This window comes from Salmo salar, chromosome 11 (genome assembly GCF_965601325.2).
Source record: "Salmo salar chromosome 11, fSalSal1, whole genome shotgun sequence".
In the NCBI taxonomy this organism is placed as follows: Eukaryota; Metazoa; Chordata; class Actinopteri; order Salmoniformes; family Salmonidae; genus Salmo; species Salmo salar.
This window is the reverse complement of record NC_138301.1, coordinates 20803407-20824782: the sequence shown is the minus strand read 5'-3', so window position 1 is coordinate 20824782 and position 21376 is coordinate 20803407.

Here is a 21376-nt window from a genome sequence, read left to right as displayed (position 1 = left end):
CAGAAGCGTTAGGCATACTACCGAAGCATTAGGCGTACTACAGAAGCGTTAGGCGTACTATGGAGGCGTAAAACGGAGGCGTTAGGCGTTAGGCATACTACAGAAGCGTTAGGCATACTACAGAAGCGTTAGGCATACTACAGAAGCGTTAGGCGTACTATGGAGGCGTAAAACGGAGGCGTTAGGCGTTAGGCATACTACAGAAGCGTTAGGCATACTACAGAAGCGTTAGGCATACTACAGAAGCGTTAGGCGTACTACAGAAGCGTTAGGCGCGTACTACAGAAGCGTTAGGCGTACTACCGAAGTGTTAGGCGTACTACAGAAGTGTTAGGCGTACTACAGAAGCGTTAGGCGTACTACAGAAGCATTAGGCGTACTACAGAAGTGTTAGGCATACTACAGAAGCATTAGTCACGTACTACAGAAGCGTTAGGCAAGTACTACAGAAGCTTTAGGCGTACTACAGAAGCATTAGGCGTACTACAGAAGTGTTAGGCGTACTACAGAAGCCTTAGGTGTACTACAGAAGCATTAGGCGTACTACAGAAGTGTTAGGCGTATTACAGAAGCGTTAAGCATACTACAGAAGCGTTAGGCGTACTACCGAAGCTTAAGGCGTACTACAGAAGTGTTAGGCGTACTACAGAAGCGTTAGGCGCGTACTACAGAAGCGTTAGGCGTACTACCGAAGCGTTAGGCGTACTACAGAAGCGTTAGGCGTACTATGGAGGCGTAAAACGGAGGCGTTAGGCGTTAGGCATAGTACAGAAGCGTTAGGCATACTACAGAAGCGTTAGGCGTACTACAGAAGCGTTAGGCGTACTACAGAAGCGTTAGGCGCGTACTACAGAAGCGTTAGGCGTACTACCGAAGCGTTAGGCGTACTACAGAAGCGTTAATCGCGTACTACAGAAGCGTTAGGCACATACTACAGAAGTGTTAGGCGTACTACAGAAGTGTTAGGCGTATTACAGAAGCGTTAAGCATACTACAGAAGCGTTAGGCGCATACTACAGAAGCGTTAGGCGTACTACCGAAGCTTAAGGCGTACTACAGAAGCGTTAGGCGTACTACAGAAGCGTTAGGCGCGTACTACAGAAGCGTTAGGCATACTACCGAAGCATTAGGCGTACTACAGAAGCGTTAGGCGTACTATGGAGGCGTAAAACGGAGGCGTTAGGCGTTAGGCATACTACAGAAGCGTTAGGCATACTACAGAAGCGTTAGGCATACTACAGAAGCGTTAGGCGTACTATGGAGGCGTAAAACGGAGGCGTTAGGCGTTAGGCATACTACAGAAGCGTTAGGCATACTACAGAAGCGTTAGGCATACTACAGAAGCGTTAGGCGTACTACAGAAGCGTTAGGCGCGTACTACAGAAGCGTTAGGCGTACTACCGAAGTGTTAGGCGTACTACAGAAGTGTTAGGCGTACTACAGAAGCGTTAGGCGTACTACAGAAGCATTAGGCGTACTACAGAAGTGTTAGGCATACTACAGAAGCATTAGTCACGTACTACAGAAGCGTTAGGCAAGTACTACAGAAGCTTTAGGCGTACTACAGAAGCATTAGGCGTACTACAGAAGTGTTAGGCGTACTACAGAAGCCTTAGGCGTACTACAGAAGCATTAGGCGTACTACAGAAGTGTTAGGCGTATTACAGAAGCGTTAAGCATACTACAGAAGCGTTAGGCGTACTACCGAAGCTTAAGGCGTACTACAGAAGTGTTAGGCGTACTACAGAAGCGTTAGGCGCGTACTACAGAAGCGTTAGGCGTACTACCGAAGCGTTAGGCGTACTACAGAAGCGTTAGGCGTACTATGGAGGCGTAAAACGGAGGCGTTAGGCGTTAGGCATACTACAGAAGCGTTAGGCATACTACAGAAGCGTTAGGCGTACTACAGAAGCGTTAGGCGTACTACAGAAGCGTTAGGCGCGTACTACAGAAGCGTTAGGCGTACTACCGAAGCGTTAGGCGTACTACAGAAGCGTTAATCGCGTACTACAGAAGCGTTAGGAGCGTACTACAGAAGTTTTAGGCGTACAACAGAAGGGTTATGCGTACTACAGAAGCGTTAGGCACATACTACAGAAGTGTTAGGCGCATGCTACAGAAGCGTTAGGCACATTCTACAGAAGCTTTAGGCGTACTACCGAAGCGTTAGGCATACTACAGAAGCGTTAGGCGCATACTACAGAAGCCTTAGGCATACTACAAAAGCGTTAGGCGTACAACAGAAGCATTAGACGTACTACATAAGCGTTAGGCGCGTACTACAGAAGCGCTAGGCGTACTACAGAAGTCTTAGGCGTACTACAGACGCGTTAGGCGTACTACGGAGGCGTAATATGGAGGCGTTAGGCGTTAGGCATACTACAGAAGCGTTAGGCGTACTACAGAAGTGTTAGGCGTACTACGGAGGCGTAATATGGAGGCGTTAGGCGTTAGGCATACTACAGAAGCCTTAGGCATACTACAGAAGCATTAGGCATACTACAGAAGCGTTAGGCGTACTACAGAGGCGTTAGATGTACTACAGACGCGTTAGTCGCGTACTAGAGAAGCGTTAGGCGGGTACTACGGTAGCGATAGGCGTACTACAGTAGCATTAGGCGTACGACAGAAGCCTTAGGCGTGTACTACAGAAGCGTTAGGCGTACTACAGAAGCGTTAGGCGTACAACAGAAGCAGTATGCGTACTACAGAAGCGTTAGGCACGTACTACAGAAGCGTTAGGCGCGTACTACAGAAGCGTTATGTGTACTACTGAAGCGTCGTTAGGCGTACTACAGAAGCGTTAGGCGTACTACAGAAGCGTTAGGCGTACTACAAAAGCGTTAGGCGCGTACTACAGAAGCATTAGGTGTACTACAGAAGCGTTAGGCGCGTACCACAGAAGCGTTAGGCGTACAACAGAAGTGTTATGCATACTACAGAAGCACTAGGCACGTACTACAGAAGCGTTAGGCGCGTGCTACCGAAGCGTTAGGCAAGTACTACAGAAGCTTTAGGCGTACTACCGAAGCGTTAGGCATACTATAGAAGCGTTAGGCATACTACAGAAGCGTTAGGCGTATTACAAAAGCGTTAGGCATACTACAGAAGCGTTAGGCGTATTACAGAAGCATTAGTCACGTACTACAGAAGCGTTAGGCGTACTACAGAAGCATTAGGCGTACTACAGAAGTGTTAGGCATACTACAGAAGCATTAGACGTACTACAGAAGCGTTAGGCGCATACTACAGAAGCGCTAGGCGTACTACAGAAGTGTTAGGCGTACTACAGAAGCGTTAGGCGTATTACAGAAGCGTTAGGCGTACTACAGAAGCGTTAGGTGTACTACAGAAGCGTTAGGCGTACTACAGAAGCATTAGGCGTACTACAGAAGTGTTAGGCGTATTACAGAAGCGTTAAGCATACTACAGAAGCGTTAGGCGCGTACTACAGAAGCGTTAGGCGTACTACCGAAGCTTAATGCGTACTACAGAAGCGTTAGGCGTACTACAGAAGCGTTAGGCGCGTACTACAGAAGCGTTAGGCATACTACCGAAGCATTAGGCGTACTACAGAAGCGTTAGGCGTACTATGGAGGCGTAAAACGGAGGCGTTAGGCGTTAGGCATACTACAGAAGCGTTAGGCATACTACAGAAGCGTTAGGCATACTACAGAAGCGTTAGGCGCACTACAGAAGCGTTAGGCGTACTATGGAGGCGTAAAACGGAGGCGTTAGGCGTTAGGCATACTACAGAAGCGTTAGGCATACTACAGAAGCGTTAGGCATACTACAGAAGCGTTAGGCGTACTACAGAAGCGTTAGGCGCGTACTACAGAAGCGTTAGGCGTACTACCGAAGTGTTAGGCGTACTACAGAAGCGTTAGGCGTACTACAGAAGCGTTAGGCGTACAATGGAGGCGTAAAACGGAGGCGTTAGGCATTAGGCATACTACAGAAGCATAAGGCGCGTTCTACAGAAGCGTTAGGCACGTACTACAGAAGCTTTAGGCGTACTACCGAAGCGTTAGGCGTACTACAGAAGCGTTAGGCGTACTACGGAGGCGTAATACGGAGGCGTTAGGCGTTAGGCATACTACAGAAGCATTGGGCATACTACAGAAGCGTTAGCTGTACTACAGAGGCGTTAGGTGTACTACAGACACGTTAGTCACGTACTACAGAAGCGTTAGGCAAGTACTACAGAAGCTTTAGGCGTACTACCGAAGCGTTAGGCATACTACAGAAGCGTTAAGCATACTACAGAAGCGTTAGGCGTATTACAAAAGTGTTAGGCATACTACAGAAGCGTTAGGCGTATTACTGAAGCATTAGGCGCGTACTACAGAAGCGTTAGGCGTACTACAGAAGCATTAGGCGTACTACAGAAGCGTTAGGCGTACTACAGAAGCGTTAGGCACATACTACAGAAGTGTTAGGCGCATGCTACAGAAGCGTTAGGCACGTTCTACAGAAGCTTTCGGCGTACTACCGAAGCGTTAGGCATACTACAGAAGCGTTAGGCGCATACTACAGAAGCCTTAGGCATACTACAAAAGCATTAGGCGTACAACAGAAGCATTAGACGTACTACATAAGCGTTAGGCGCGTACTACAGAAGCGCTAGGCGTACTACAGAAGTCTTAGGCGTACTACAGACGCGTTAGGCGTACTACGGAGGCGTAATATGGAGGCGTTAGGCGTTAGGCATACTACAGAAGCGTTAGGCGTACTACAGAAGTGTTAGGCGTACTACGGAGGCGTAATATGGAGGCGTTAGGCGTTAGGCATACTACAGAAGCCTTAGGCATACTACAGAAGCATTAGGCATACTACAGAAGCGTTAGGCGTACTACAGAGGCGTTAGATGTACTACAGACGCGTTAGTCGCGTACTAGAGAAGCGTTAGGCGGGTACTACGGTAGCGATAGGCGTACTACAGTAGCATTAGGCGTACGACAGAAGCCTTAGGCGTGTACTACAGAAGCGTTAGGCGTACTACAGAAGCGTTAGGCGTACAACAGAAGCAGTATGCGTACTACAGAAGCGTTAGGCACGTACTACAGAAGCGTTAGGCGCGTACTACAGAAGCGTTATGTGTACTACTGAAGCGTCGTTAGGCGTACTACAGAAGCGTTAGGCGTACTACAGAAGCGTTAGGCGTACTACAAAAGCGTTAGGCGCGTACTACAGAAGCATTAGGTGTACTACAGAAGCGTTAGGCGCGTACCACAGAAGCGATAGGCGTACAACAGAAGTGTTATGCATACTACAGAAGCACTAGGCACGTACTACAGAAGCGTTAGGCGCGTGCTACAGAAGCGTTAGGCAAGTACTACAGAAGCTTTAGGCGTACTACCGAAGCGTTAGGCATACTATAGAAGCGTTAGGCATACTACAGAAGCGTTAGGCGTATTACAAAAGCGTTAGGCATACTACAGAAGCGTTAGGCGTATTACAGAAGCATTAGTCACGTACTACAGAAGCGTTAGGCAAGTACTACAGAAGCATTAGTCACGTACTACAGAAGCGTTAGGCAAGTACTACAGAAGCTTTACGCATACTACAGAAGCATTAGGCGTACTACAGAAGTGTTAGGCATACTACAGAAGCATTAGACGTACTACAGAAGCGTTAGGCGCGTACTACAGAAGCGCTATGCGTACTACAGAAGTGTTAGGCGTACTACAGAAGCGTTAGGCGTATTACAGAAGCGTTAGGCGTACTACAGAAGCGTTAGGCGTACTACAGAAGCGTTAGGCGTACTACAGAAGCATTAGGCGTACTACAGAAGTGTTAGGCGTATTACAGAAGCGTTAAGCATACTACAGAAGCGTTAGGCGCGTACTACAGAAGCGTTAGGCGTACTACCGAAGCTTAAGGCGTACTACAGAAGCGTTAGGCGTACTACAGAAGCGTTAGGCGCGTACTACAGAAGCGTTAGGCATACTACCGAAGCATTAGGCGTACTACAGAAGCGTTAGGCGTACTATGGAGGCGTAAAACGGAGGCGTTAGGCGTTAGGCATACTACAGAAGCGTTAGGCATACTACAGAAGCGTTAGGCATACTACAGAAGCGTTAGGCGTACTATGGAGGCGTAAAACGGAGGCGTTAGGCGTTAGGCATACTACAGAAGCGTTAGGCATACTACAGAAGCGTTAGGCATACTACAGAAGCGTTAGGCGTACTACAGAAGCGTTAGGCGCGTACTACAGAAGCGTTAGGCGTACTACCGAAGTGTTAGGCGTACTACAGAAGTGTTAGGCGTACTACAGAAGCGTTAGGCGTACTACAGAAGCATTAGGCGTACTACAGAAGTGTTAGGCATACTACAGAAGCATTAGTCACGTACTACAGAAGCGTTAGGCAAGTACTACAGAAGCTTTAGGCGTACTACAGAAGCATTAGGCGTACTACAGAAGTGTTAGGCGTACTACAGAAGCCTTAGGTGTACTACAGAAGCATTAGGCGTACTACAGAAGTGTTAGGCGTATTACAGAAGCGTTAAGCATACTACAGAAGCGTTAGGCGTACTACCGAAGCTTAAGGCGTACTACAGAAGTGTTAGGCGTACTACAGAAGCGTTAGGCGCGTACTACAGAAGCGTTAGGCGTACTACCGAAGCGTTAGGCATACTACAGAAGCGTTAGGCGTACTATGGAGGCGTAAAACGGAGGCGTTAGGCGTTAGGCATACTACAGAAGCGTTAGGCATACTACAGAAGCGTTAGGCGTACTACAGAAGCGTTAGGCGTACTACAGAAGCGTTAGGCGCGTACTACAGAAGCGTTAGGCGTACTACCGAAGCGTTAGGCGTACTACAGAAGCGTTAATCGCGTACTACAGAAGCGTTAGGAGCGTACTACAGAAGTTTTAGGCGTACAACAGAAGGGTTATGCGTACTACAGAAGCGTTAGGCACATACTACAGAAGTGTTAGGCGCATGCTACAGAAGCGTTAGGCACGTTCTACAGAAGCTTTAGGCGTACTACCGAAGCGTTAGGCATACTACAGAAGCGTTAGGCGCATACTACAGAAGCCTTAGGCATACTACAAAAGCGTTAGGCGTACAACAGAAGCATTAGACGTACTACATAAGCATTAGGCGCGTACTACAGAAGCGCTAGGCGTACTACAGAAGTCTTAGGCGTACTACAGACGCGTTAGGCGTACTACGGAGGCGTAATATGGAGGCGTTAGGCGTTAGGCATACTACAGAAGCGTTAGGCGTACTACAGAAGTGTTAGGCGTACTACGGAGGCGTAATATGGAGGCGTTAGGCGTTAGGCATACTACAGAAGCCTTAGGCATACTACAGAAGCATTAGGCATACTACAGAAGCGTTAGGCGTACTACAGAGGCGTTAGATGTACTACAGACGCGTTAGTCGCGTACTAGAGAAGCGTTAGGCGGGTACTACGGTAGCGATAGGCGTACTACAGAAGCATTAGGCGTACGACAGAAGCCTTAGGCGTGTACTACAGAAGCGTTAGGCGTACTACAGAAGCGTTAGGCGTACAACAGAAGCAGTATGCGTACTACAGAAGCGTTAGGCACGTACTACAGAAGCGTTAGGCGCGTACTACAGAAGCGTTATGTGTACTACTGAAGCGTCGTTAGGCGTACTACAGAAGCGTTAGGCGTACTACAGAAGCGTTAGGCGTACTACAAAAGCGTTAGGCGCGTACTACAGAAGCATTAGGTGTACTACAGAAGCGTTAGGCGCGTACCACAGAAGCGTTAGGCGTACAACAGAAGTGTTATGCATACTACAGAAGCACTAGGCACGTACTACAGAAGCGTTAGGCGCGTGCTACCGAAGCGTTAGGCAAGTACTACAGAAGCTTTAGGCGTACTACCGAAGCGTTAGGCATACTATAGAAGCGTTAGGCATACTACAGAAGCGTTAGGCGTATTACAAAAGCGTTAGGCATACTACAGAAGCGTTAGGCGTATTACAGAAGCATTAGTCACGTACTACAGAAGCGTTAGGCAAGTACTACAGAAGCATTAGTCACGTACTACAGAAGCGTTAGGCGTACTACAGAAGCATTAGGCGTACTACAGAAGTGTTAGGCATACTACAGAAGCATTAGACGTACTACAGAAGCGTTAGGCGCGTACTACAGAAGCGCTAGGCGTACTACAGAAGTGTTAGGCGTACTACAGAAGCGTTAGGCGTATTACAGAAGCGTTAGGCGTACTACAGAAGCGTTAGGTGTACTACAGAAGCGTTAGGCGTACTACAGAAGCGTTAGGCGTACTACAGAAGTGTTAGGCGTATTACAGAAGCGTTAAGCATACTACAGAAGCGTTAGGCGCGTACTACAGAAGCGTTAGGCGTACTACCGAAGCTTAATGCGTACTACAGAAGCATTAGGCGTACTACAGAAGCGTTAGGCGCGTACTACAGAAGCGTTAGGCATACTAAAGAAGCATTAGGCGTACTACAGAAGCGTTAGGCGTACTATGGAGGCGTAAAACGGAGGCGTTAGGCGTTAGGCATACTACAGAAGCGTTAGGCATACTACAGAAGCGTTAGGCATACTACAGAAGCGTTAGGCGTACTACAGAAGCGTTAGGCGTACTATGGAGGCGTAAAACGGAGGCGTTAGGCGTTAGGCTTACTACAGAAGCGTTAGGCATACTACAGAAGCGTTAGGCATACTACAGAAGCGTTAGGCGTACTACAGAAGCGTTAGGCGTACTACAGAAGTGTTAGGCGTACTACAGAAGCGTTAGGCGCATACTACAGAAGCCTTAGGCATACTACAAAAGCGTTAGGCGTACAACAGAAGCATTAGACGTACTACATAAGCGTTAGGCGCGTACTACAGAAGCGCTAGGCGTACTACAGAAGTGTTAGGCGTACTACAGACGCGTTAGGCGTACTACCGAAGTGTTAGGCGTACTACAGAAGTGTTAGGCGTACTACAGAAGCGTTAGGCGTACTACAGAAGCATTAGGCGTACTACAGAAGTGTTAGGCATACTACAGAAGCATTAGTCACGTACTACAGAAGCGTTAGGCAAGTACTACAGAAGCTTTAGGCGTACTACAGAAGCATTAGGCGTACTACAGAAGTGTTAGGCGTACTACAGAAGCGTTAGGCGTACTACAGAAGCATTAGGCGTACTACAGAAGTGTTAGGCGTATTACAGAAGCGTTAACCATACTACAGAAGCGTTAGGCGTACTACCGAAGCTTAAGGCGTACTACAGAAGTGTTAGGCGTACTACAGAAGCGTTAGGCGCGTACTACAGAAGCGTTAGGCGTACTACCGAAGCGTTAGGCGTACTACAGAAGCGTTAGGCGTACTATGGAGGCGTAAAACGGAGGCGTTAGGCGTTAGGCATACTACAGAAGCGTTAGGCATACTACAGAAGCGTTAGGCGTACTACAGAAGCGTTAGGCGTACTACCGAAGCTTAAGGCGTACTACAGAAGTGTTAGGCGTACTACAGAAGCGTTAGGCGCGTACTACAGAAGCGTTAGGCGTACTACCGAAGCGTTAGGCGTACTACAGAAGCGTTAGGCGTACTATGGAGGCGTAAAACGGAGGCGTTAGGCGTTAGGCATACTACAGAAGCGTTAGGCATACTACAGAAGCGTTAGGCGTACTACAGAAGCGTTAGGCGTACTACAGAAGCGTTAGGCGCGTACTACAGAAGCGTTAGGCGTACTACCGAAGCGTTAGGCGTACTACAGAAGCATTAATCGCGTACTACAGAAGCGTTAGGAGCGTACTACAGAAGTTTTAGGCGTACAACAGAAGGGTTATGCGTACTACAGAAGCGTTAGGCACATACTACAGAAGTGTTAGGCGCATGCTACAGAAGCGTTAGGCACGTTCTACAGAAGCTTTAGGCGTACTACCGAAGCGTTAGGCATACTACAGAAGCGTTAGGCGCATACTACAGAAGCCTTAGGCATACTACAAAAGCGTTAGGCGTACAACAGAAGCATTAGACGTACTACATAAGCGTTAGGCGCGTACTACAGAAGCGCTAGGCGTACTACAGAAGTCTTAGGCGTACTACAGACGCGTTAGGCGTACTACGGAGGCGTAATATGGAGGCGTTAGGCGTTAGGCATACTACAGAAGCGTTAGGCGTACTACAGAAGTGTTAGGCGTACTACGGAGGCGTAATATGGAGGCGTTAGGCGTTAGGCATACTACAGAAGCCTTAGGCATACTACAGAAGCATTAGGCATACTACAGAAGCGTTAGGCGTACTACAGAGGCGTTAGATGTACTACAGATGCGTTAGTCGCGTACTAGAGAAGCGTTAGGCGGGTACTACGGTAGCGATAGGCGTACTACAGAAGCATTAGGCGTATGACAGAAGCCTTAGGCGTGTACTACAGAAGCGTTAGGCGTACTACAGAAGCGTTAGGCGTACAACAGAAGCAGTATGCGTACTACAGAAGCGTTAGGCACGTACTACAGAAGCGTTAGGCGCGTACTACAGAAGCGTTATGTGTACTACTGAAGCGTCGTTAGGCGTACTACAGAAGCGTTAAGCGTACTACAGAAGCGTTAGGCCTACTACAAAAGCGTTAGGCGCGTACTACAGAAGCATTAGGTGTACTACAGAAGCGTTATGCATACTACAGAAGCACTAGGCACGTACTACAGAAGCGTTAGGCGCGTGCTACCGAAGCGTTAGGCAAGTACTACAGAAGCTTTAGGCGTACTACCGAAGCGTTAGGCATACTATAGAAGCGTTAGGCATACTACAGAAGCGTTAGGCGTATTACAAAAGCGTTAGGCATACTACAGAAGCGTTAGGCGTATTACAGAAGCATTAGTCACGTACTACAGAAGCGTTAGGCAAGTACTACAGAAGCATTAGTCACGTACTACAGAAGCGTTAGGCGTACTACAGAAGCATTAGGCGTACTACAGAAGTGTTAGGCATACTACAGAAGCATTAGACGTACTACAGAAGCGTTAGGCGCGTACTACAGAAGCGCTAGGCGTACTACAGAAGTGTTAGGCGTACTACAGAAGCGTTAGGCGTATTACAGAAGCGTTAGGCGTACTACAGAAGCGTTAGGTGTACTACAGAAGCGTTAGGCGTACTACAGAAGCATTAGGCGTACTACAGAAGTGTTAGGCGTATTACAGAAGCGTTAAGCATACTACAGAAGCGTTAGGCGCGTACTACAGAAGCGTTAGGCGTACTACCGAAGCTTAATGCGTACTACAGAAGCGTTAGGCGTACTACAGAAGCGTTAGGCGCGTACTACAGAAGCGTTAGGCATACTACAGAAGCATTAGGCGTACTACAGAAGCGTTAGGCGTACTATGGAGGCGTAAAACGGAGGCGTTAGGCGTTAGGCATACTACAGAAGCGTTAGGCATACTACAGAAGCGTTAGGCATACTACAGAAGCGTTAGGCGTACTACAGAAGCGTTAGGCGTACTATGGAGGCGTAAAACGGAGGCGTTAGGCGTTAGGCATACTACAGAAGCGTTAGGCATACTACAGAAGCGTTAGGCATACTACAGAAGCGTTAGGCGTACTACAGAAGCGTTAGGCGCGTACTACAGAAGCGTTAGGCGTACTACCGAAGTGTTAGGCGTACTACAGAAGCGTTAGGCGTACTACAGAAGCGTTAGGCGTACAATGTAGGCGTAAAACGGAGGCGTTAGGCATTAGGCATACTACAGAAGCATAAGGCGCGTACTACAGAAGCGTTAGGCACGTACTACAGAAGCTTTAGGCGTACTACCGAAGCGTTAGGCGTACTACAGAAGCGTTAGGCGTACTACGGAGGCGTAATACGGAGGCGTTAGGCGTTAGGCATACTACAGAAGCATTGGGCATACTACAGAAGCGTTAGCTGTACTACAGAGGCGTTAGGTGTACTACAGACACGTTAGTCACGTACTACAGAAGCGTTAGGCAAGTACTACAGAAGCTTTAGGCGTACTACCGAAGCGTTAGGCATACTACAGAAGCGTTAAGCATACTACAGAAGCGTTAGGCGTATTACAAAAGTGTTAGGCATACTACAGAAGCGTTAGGCGTATTACTGAAGCATTAGGCGCGTACTACAGAAGCGTTAGGCGTACTACAGAAGCATTAGGCGTACTACAGAAGCGTTAGGCGTACTACAGAAGCGTTAGGCGTACTACAGAAGCGTTAGGCGTACTACAGAAGCGTTAGGCAAACTACAAAAGCGTTAGGCGGGTACTACAGAAGCATTAGGTGTACTACAGAAAAGTTAGGCGTGTACTACAGAAGCGTTAGGCGTACAACAGTAGCTTTATGCATACAACAGAAGCGCTAGGCATGTACTACAGAATCCTTAGGCGCGTACTACAGAAGCATTAGGCAAGTACTACAGAAGCTTTAGGCGTACTACCGAAGCGTTTGGCGTACTACAGAAGCGTTAGGCGCGTACTACGGTAGCGTTAGACGTACTACAGAAGCATTAGACGTACTACAGAAGCGTTAGGCGCGCACTACAGAAGTTTTAGGCATACTACAGAAGCGTTAGACGTACAACAGAAGGGTTATGCGTACTACAGATGCGTTAGGCACGTACTACAGAAGAGTTAGGCGCATACTACAGAAGCATTAGGCGCGTACTACAGAAGCGTTAGGTGTACTACTGAAGCGTCGTTAGGCGTACTACAGAAGCGTTAGGCATTAAGCGTACTACAGAAGCGTTAGGCATACTACAGAAGCGTTAGGCAAACTACAAAAGCGTTAGGCGGGTACTACAGAAGCATTAGGTGTACTACAGAAGCATTAGGCGTACTACAGAAGTGTTAGGCGTACTACAGAAGTGTTAGGCGTACTACAGAAGTGTTAGGCGTACTTCAGAAGCATTAGGCGTACTACAGAAGCATTAGGCGTACTACAGAAGCGTTAGGCGTACTACAGAAGTGTTAGGCGTACTACAGAAGTGTTAGGCGTACTAGGGCGTAGCCTACTGTACACTCTGTCCTTTGTAGTTTTGCACGAATGTACCACATTGCATCACTTCTGTGTATTTATTTCGATCTCGCCTTGCAAATGATAATCATAACAATTAAATATCTATTTGATTATTCTAAGCGGTTACTTTCTAATCACCAAAGAACTGTAACTGTTTCTGATAAGGCTCTCCCAGTGTGGCTGGAAGTTAGTTTGATGAGGAGGCATATATTTTATCATGGCTGTAGTGCAGGGTCTATTCCTCAGCGCTGTATTAGCGTGTCAGGGACGACTGCTGTAATGAATTACCAACTCCAAATTTTGCAAGTTAAAAAGTGGGAATGAGAGTAAACCTTTTGTTTATGTCACCTATCATCCTGAAATATGTACTATTCTGCGCCTCTCAGCTCCCTGTCTCCCTCCAGCGTGATTAAAGGTTTTGGGCTCCCTGTCTTAGTCCATTCCTGTGTTACCCCATCTCCTCCTCCTCTCTCTCTCTCTCTCTCTCTCTCTCTCTCTCTCTCTCTCTCTCCTCTCTCTCTCTCTCTCTGCCCCTCTCTCTCCCTCTTCCCCTCTCTCTGTCTCTCTCTCCTTATCCCTCTCTCTTCTTCTTTCTCTCTGTCTGTCTTTCTCTCTCTTTCTCTTTCTCTCCCTCTTCCCCTCTTCCCCTCTCTTTCTCGCTCTCTTTCTCCCTCTTCCTCTCTCTCTCTCTCTCTCTCTCTCTCTCTCTCTCTCTCTCTCTCTCTCTCTCTCTCTCTCTCTCTCTCTCTCTCTCGCTCTCGCTCTCTCTCTCTTCTCTGGCAGGAACAGACATCATAAACCTCCTCTTTTTGCTGAAACCTGCTGTCTAGATTTTTTCCCCATCAAGGAAGTGTTCAAGTTGAGAGGGTTCCTCTGGGAATTATGTGAGCATTTGACCAGGTGTTTGCGACACTTTCAAAATTCGATTTGATTCCGGTGTGTGTACACGCGTATAGTGTGTGTGTGTCTGTATGTTTGACCTATGAATTGAAATGAAAAACAATAAACATATTTGTATAATTGGTGTGTGTGTGTGTGTTATTTACATTACAAATGTTATAAAGAAAGTGAGCGTTAATGAAATGCACATATTTGGTAGAGAATACATTTGGTACTGTGTATTTAGAATATGCATGTGAACATATACATACAATATGTTAAAGAGTGAGACAGAAAGAGTGTGGTGTGTTTGCAGGATAGTGTCGAGGAAGAATTGCCTGCGGTTGCCTTGCAGGACTGCTACAGTACCTCTGAAATCCACCATCTCTCTCTTTCTCTCCATTCCCTTTCAACAGGAACATGTCCCCCAGCTAAGGTGCTCCTACACTGTTTTCACCATCACTATTTCAAGAGAAAACAAAACTGTGAGTAGAGGCAGCTAGATACTGGGTTTTGTAAAGGTGTACAGTGGTGTATTTCTGAGGTAAACTCGTTCTGCTAGCACTCTGTAACATATCTATCCCCTCTCTGCACTGCAGAGTCTAGCTGCAGGGATCAGGATTATACCACAATATTACCCATCTCTGAATTGTGATGTCAGGTAAAAAAAAAGATCACTTTTCATCACATTTATTTCATCCTCTCAATGATACAATACATCATGTATTATTTTGTTGTTCAAGGTATTACATTGTGAAGTGAGAGAATAATGGTTATCAATAAGCAGGGTGATAGAAAGTGTTTTAATGACAGTATTAGGGCTGGTTTATACAGAAGCCTTCCTCTGTGTAAATGAAGTAGGACTTGATATTTCACTTGTATTTCTGACAAGGAATTTGTTTCTTCGTGGAACTAAAAAATGTGCATTCTAATAGGTAAGTCTACTTCCTTCTCACAGGGGAAAGTTGATTATATCAAATCTTTTGACTTTGAAATCTTCTCTTGTGCCCAGTATTTTCTCTAATTAGATGCATATGAAAAACAGTGGTTTCATGAGGCCTGTGAAGTGAAAATAACAACATAAATATTGAAACGGTGCACAAGGGATGGAGAGCTATCTCTACCCAGGTACTGCAGCTGTGGGGTCACCTAATTGGCAGTCTAGTATGTAACACGTGATGTAGCCGTTTCACATATTTATGTGCAGATTTATTTTTTTATGTTTCTTTTATTCTACATTTGCCTCAGTAATAATTCATACTTTACAGCTTTCACATGTTTTTTAATTTTTCTTCTCCTTCTTCTTCCTCTCCATGTGTGGCTCTGTTTCTCAGAGATTCTCTGTGTTGTTGACTGGAATTGGGGAGCGAAACCTCAGGGTCTGACTCTCCAGTCAGTCTGCCAGGGCTGTTTTAAAGTCCTGTCAGTTTTTTTATTTGGAGGGGAGAGGGGGTTATGGGGGGACGGTGGTGTGGGGGTTGTGTCAGGAGGGGCGATCATAAATATTAGGAGCTGCAGGGAGACAAAGGGGCTAAAATGGAAAGGCTTGGCTGGATGAGGGGACCTGGCCATGTCATGTACCTCAGTCATTTTTCTTGTGCGCTTAGAACTCAGTCAGGGGTTTAATTGGAATCCAGACTTCAAAGAATCCTTCGCCCCGTCCAGCAGCTCCCCCCCTCACCCCCATCCCTGACCCTCCCAAACCTCACCCCTCCTCTACCTCTCCTGGCTGGATCCACTTGTCATGTCCACAGCACATACACACAGAACGTGACCACTACTATGTCACACACAACATCGCCATGTACTGCACACCACGAAATTGACTTATTTACTCTAGATACTGTATTTAGGTGCTCTGTCTGTGTTCACGCGTAGGTGTGTGGGGTGTATGTTTCTCTGTGTGCCTGTAGTGTGTGTGTGGTGTGTGTGTGTGTGCTTTGTAACTGAGTACAGATGTAGGATCTTCATTTGATCACCCTGTTGCAGGATAACATTAAACTTGGGCATTTTAAACTTGCTGTGTACAGTATTTGAGGTTTAAAAACGCTTCTGAAGTTTGTAATTTCCACTTTGAAATGTCAGACTTGGTTTATCAACCCCTACAAAAATGTCCCTTCATTATAATTCACATTTACTGTTGCTGCAAGATTATTTTCCTGCTGTAGCGAACTGGTTCAAATTAAGATCCTACATCTGTACGTTTAAATAGTTATCTATGCAATACTACACTTCTCCTGAAATGAATGCCCTACTGTAACTGTTGGATGGAAAGAAAGAGAGAGGTATCCAAGTCTCCTTTCGGGTGCAACTGGATGCAACTCAGTCAGTGGCAATAGCTGCTAGGAGAGGAGAATGGAAATCAGGTTCAGTATTAGCTAGCCATGGAGCTTAAACAGAGATTCACATGTCACAAGGGCCTCACCCTTATTCTAACAGGGTGGCACTTCTTCAACTCAAACTATTTTAATTGCAATTATCAAGCAAACACAATATGCCTCATTATTAATAGTCCCTTATATGCAGTATATAGCCGCACACTGTGGTATGTTATTTCAAACGGTTGTGTATATTGGATTATATTCCTGCACTAGATTGTCTGGTATTTGTGCCTAATTGGAAGAGTTATGAATATGCAACACATGCCTCAGAACAGAAGTGAAGTGAGAGAAAGTTAAGTTTTGTAATAAGTCTGAAGAAAATGGGGGAAAAATGTCTATATAGTAATACTGGAAGCATGTGGGATGATATATAGTAATATATGCACCAGTGTAATGAAGGATTCTGCCTCAGCAGGCCTTGTTAGCACTGCCAAGGAGACATTTTGAAACCATACCTGAACTGAATATTTTTTAAAGATATAATTATAGGTAGGAAAAAGAGGACCTATTTTCAGACCTCTAACAAATCATTTTCCCCATTATACATGGTAAAGGTGTTAATGATGGCTTGTCTTTTTGATTTTGCCGTATGAATTATGAAACAGCTGTATCATTCGAAGTACAGTTAATAGGTGAATTTCAAATAGCCAATCTGTAGAAAAAAAGGTATGGATATCCAATTTAAATTGTTCTTGCCGAGACAGAGTTCCAGTGCAATAATCAACGTAGGGAAGTGTGTTCCTATTCTAACCTGTATACTGTGCCAACGTTGACAAGTTTAAATAGTCTTCACCTTCCTCAGTAGGGGTGGAGATTTAGGGCGTCAATTGGCTATTTTGAAAATGGCAAATTTGGGACTGCTTTCCCTCCCAGGCACAGTCATTTAACAGGTGGCTCCTGTAGACAATATATTGCCATACATAAGCACACTGACTTCTGTGACAAGTTAATTTGAATCAGTTGTCAGTGATGTCCCTACACATAGAAAAAAGGTGCTATCTCCACTGAACAAAAATATAAACACAACGTAAGGTGAGCTGAAATAAAAGATCCCCAAAATGATCCATACGCACAAAACGCTTATTTCTCTCACATTGTGTGCACAAATTTGTTTACATCCCTGTTAGTGAGCATTTCTCCTTTGCCAAGATAATCCTTCCACCTGGACAGGTGTGGCATATAAGCCTTCCCTGTAGCTCAGTTGGTAGAGCATGGTGTTTGCAACGCCAGGGTTGTGGGTTCGATTCCCACGGGGGGCCAGCACAGGAAAAAAAATGTATGAAATGTATGCATTCACTACTGTAAGTCGCTCTGGATAAGAGCGTCTGCTAAATGACTAAAATGTAAAAATGTAAATATCAAGAAGGTGATTAAACGGCATGATTATTACACAGGTGCACCTTGTGTTGGGGACAATAAAGGCACACTCTAAAATGTGCAGTTTTGTCACACAACACAATGCCTCAGAAGTTTTGAGGGAGTGTGAAATAGACATAGTGACTGCAGGAATGTCCACCAGAGTTCTTGCCAGAGAATTTAATGTTCATTTCTTTACCATAAGCCACCTCTAAAAAAATGTGGGATCATTTGTCAGTACGTCCAAACGGCCTCACAACCGCAGACCAGGAGAATGGTGTTTCGTGGGCGAGTGATTTGCTGATATCAACATTGTGAACAGAGTTCCCCATGGTGGCGGTGGGGTTATGGTATGGGCAGGCATAAGCTATGGACAATGAACAGAATTGTATTTTATCGATGTCAATTTGAATGCACAGAGATACCGTGATGAGATCCTGAGGCCCATTGTTGTGCCATTAATCCGCCGCCATCACTTCATGTTTCAGCATGATAATGCACAGCCCCATGTCGCAAGGATCTGTACACAATTCCTGGGATCTGAAAATGTCCCAGTTATTCCATGGCCTGCATACTCACCAGACATGTCACCCATTGAGCCTGTTGGTATGCTCTGGATAGACGAGTACGAAAGCGTGTTCCAGTTCCCACAAATATCCAGCAACTTCACACAGCCATTGAAGAGGACTGGGACAACATTTCCCAGGCCACAATCAACAGCCTGACTGTCACAACATCCACAGAAGGTGGCGCCTCTCCCCGTTCGGGCGGCGCTCGGCGATCGTCGTCGCCGGCCTACTAGCTGCCACCGATCCCCTTTTCTGTTTCGTTTGGTGATGTCTGTTTAGGTTAGCACCTGTTTTGGGTTAGGTCATTAGTGGGGTTATTTAGTCTGTCTGTTTTTGGTTTGGGGTTGTGCAGGATTAATTTTGTTTCGTCCTATGTAGGTTGGGGATTTGATTATGCTCCACTGTGCTGTATTTTAGGCATGAGGGTCTGCTGGGCTGCGTCCCAACTAATTTTGGAGTTTATTCCTATTGTTTTGAGTTTGTACCCTGCCTTGGATTTTTGGACTTATTTCATTAAACGTGGGTTTCACATAGTTCTGTCTCCTGCGCCTGACTTCACCCCTCCTACACATTAGAGACGGTTTCTGACACTGACGCATCTCCTATGTGAAGGAGATGTGTCGCGCTGCGTAAGGCAACCAGATACTGACTGCTATTCTGATCTACGCCCATACTTTTTTTAAAGGTATCTACGACCAACAGATGCATATCTGTATTCCCAGTTTTGTTAAATCCATAGATTAGGGCCAAATGAATTTATTTAAATTGACTGATTTCCTTATATGAACTGTAACTTAGTAAAATCATTGAAATTGTTGCATGTTGCGTTTCCATTTTGGGGTTCAGTGTAGAACATAAAAGGGTTCTTCAGATGTCCCCATAGGCGAACCCTTTGAAGAACCCTTTTGGAACCCTTTTTTTCTAAGAGTGTAGTTGGATTGTCTAGGGTTATGGCTTTCTGGCACCTGGTCAGAGTAGGGAAGAAGAGGAACAGTAGAGGAACAATAACAGTTTTGCAGACGTAAATGGAAGGAAAGAAGTTGTGCATCCACTGCAGAGGCCATGGGGCTGTTAATTTATAATGCATTACATACATCAGTAATGGAGGTGATTGTTTTGGTGTTATGGATGTGTTCTCCTTCGTGATGTTGTCTTTGCAATTATGAGCTCACATACTGTATCATAGCTTGCTGCAGCCTGCTCTTTAAATGCATGTGGATCATCTTGACGTGAAAGGCTCACGAACGGCTGGTGATGATGATGACTGATAGCTGTTGGAAAGAAAACAAAGAGATCTGTTCCAACGCCCCGCTGTCTTGTGGAGAACACGGGCAGCCTGGGAGAGGCATGATGCTTCTGTGACTAATAGAGTAGCAGAGACAGAATGGCTTCTAATGGAGGTGTTAATGACCATGTTGCTTAAAGGTTACTTTGGAGTGGTGTTTTCACTCTCCCCTCCATCTCCCTCTCCGTCCTTATTTTGTTTTCTTATTATTCTCCCTCTTCCTGGCCGTGCAACCCTGCAACTGCAGCGTCCGACAGATCAAGGCATGTCAGAGTGAAGGGAGAAAGAACGAGACAGATAGGGAGAGAGAAAGATGGTAAAATGGGAGAGAGAAAGGGATATAAAGGAAAGAGAGTTCCTGGAATCAGGGAGTGGTCTCCCCAGGGCAACCCATCAGGACGTTGACTTGAAGGGACTTTGCTTGGCGAGCTTCAAGCACCTCTGACACACACGCTCATTTCCATTCGCTTTTATCAAATATGAAAATTCAGGGACCGCAGCTCTTCATCGCGCCCCAAAAGACCCAAACACAGTGGAAATAGCAGAGAGAAGAGGTAGTTAAAAAAGTGAGGAGTTTTTATTCGTAAAGAAGAGGAGGGTTGTTAGCTTTCATGATAATTCTGTCTGTGCTTCCCCTTGTCTGTTGGCTCAGCTCAGGGGTGGGTCTCATTTGAGAGTGGTTGCACATTTCTTTTTGCACCCTGGCAGACCAGACCATACTGTTGTCTGCTCCACTGGAGATGGGCTTCTGTTTGTTAAGATATTTTTCTTCTTTTTCTGCAGCCTTTGTTGAGGAGTGGAAAAGGATGAATGTCCTTCACTCGTCCCCTGGCCACGACGTGGGAAGTCATCCGGAGTGGCTTCATAAAGTGGGATGAAATATGCAGGAAGAGGGGAAACATTAAGAGTTTTAATTTGGCTGGAATGGTTTCTCCACACGTGCACTGGGCACCTGGGATGAAGATTAGAGAGAGGGGGCTGATACATGTCATCCATCTTGATGACTGTTGATGAGTGCTGTCCTTCCCTTTTTCATTGGAATTAAATATGTGTGAGGAGAGGGCATTTGTTAAAAACCCACTTATTCCACAAATTCTTTGTTCCTAACCATTTCACATCAGAACTACTCGTTGCTAGTAATTACAAATAGGGTATGGCCCAATTATACATTTTTACTACCCTAAATATCAGTCATATTACATCCAATTACCTCATCACTTGTTAAAAGTGATGCACGATTCTCTGAAACCCCTCAGAATAGTCTCCAACCAGGCATTGCAATATTAACCAGCCTCTGTATGTAAAGGGCCAGCAAACTATTAACCAAAGGTTTTTCCTACCAATGGATGTGAGTTGTAGCTATATCAAATCTTGATCTGCGCTTTGTAGTTTGTAGAGATTTTGATATCTGCATTGTTTTGGACAGTTGGCTTTTGACTGTAGAGGTCTGTCAGGTTAGAGCCTGAGAGAGAAGGGAAGAGAAGGGAAGAGAAGGGAAGAGAAGGGAAGGGAAACGGCTGTGTTTGGGTGCTGTGATCTGTTTCTGAAACGCCTCGGGTCTGCTGAAAACACAGATCCAGACTGCAGTTAAACACAAAGCAACACACACACACACACACCCTGGCGTAATCTCCCACCACCATCTTGGCTGATAGCAAACTACAGATTGAGAGGAGCAGAGAGGGGAGATGGGAACACTGCCTTACCTCTCGCCCTGTAAGTCAGACACAGAGGCAGAGACCAACCTAGCCAAACAACGCATACTGAGTTTACCTGCCATCTGCAGGAGTAAGCACCATGGCCTGTACTCTATCACTGTGGAAATAACAGGAAAACATAGTCCCGTAAGCCCCAGTCTGGGCTCAGCTCATATAAATGCTGTCATTTATAAATGTCAGCAGGAATATTCCAAAGCACTGGATCTCCCAAACATAAATCTTCTCCCATTTGATC